Here is an 841-nt window from a genome sequence, read left to right as displayed (position 1 = left end):
GCCAAAAACATGACCTCCTCACATAAAGAGGCAAGCGTTCTGGCCTGTACTGCTCTTTTGGTGTAAGTCACTTGTGGATAACATGATGAATAATGACTAATAGGACGAAAGCACTCTTTTCCACAGCTCTATAGAAATGTGCCTTTACATCACTGAACTCTCAAACACGTGCCCGTCTTTGTAATGGGGGTCTATGCACTGCAGCCCAAGAATAATCTAGATCTACTCTTATCTAGCCCTAGATAAACCTCCTGAGATCTGGAACAATGTGTTCTGGACAGATGAATTTAAAGTGGACTTTTTTATGTCTTGCCTAAATATTGCAACCCACATAGGTAGTCTATTATAAACATTTAGGTTACAGTTATATGCTAGTGGGTGGAGTGGATGCATGTCTAAGAAGCATCATCTTGTTCGGAGACATAACAAAATAGAATAAAAAAATAAATTACATATATTTTTTAAACTGGTATTATACTTTTTAAATGAATTGAGTCATATATATATATTTATATACATATACAGTCATGCCCGAAAGTATTCATACCCCTGGCAAAGTTTGACTTAAATTTACTTTTATTTAACCAGAAGTTATATTTTTGCCTTGAAACGACACAGGCATCTCCCAGGAGATAACACGATGATGTACAAGAGGCATCATTGTGGGAAAAAGTATTTCTCAGCTTTTATACACATTTGAACAAAAAGTGGCATGTCCAAAATTATTCATACCCTTTGAAAACTGTCACAGTATATGGGAAAATCCAAAGTTCTATACCATTCCAAATAGTCCAAGCTGTTTTAAAGCATCCTAATTACCCTGATTCATTGGGAACAGCTG

Source organism: Salminus brasiliensis, chromosome 1, assembly GCF_030463535.1.
Source record: "Salminus brasiliensis chromosome 1, fSalBra1.hap2, whole genome shotgun sequence".
Lineage (NCBI taxonomy): Eukaryota > Metazoa > Chordata > Actinopteri > Characiformes > Bryconidae > Salminus > Salminus brasiliensis.
Note: the sequence above shows the minus strand (reverse complement) of the source record.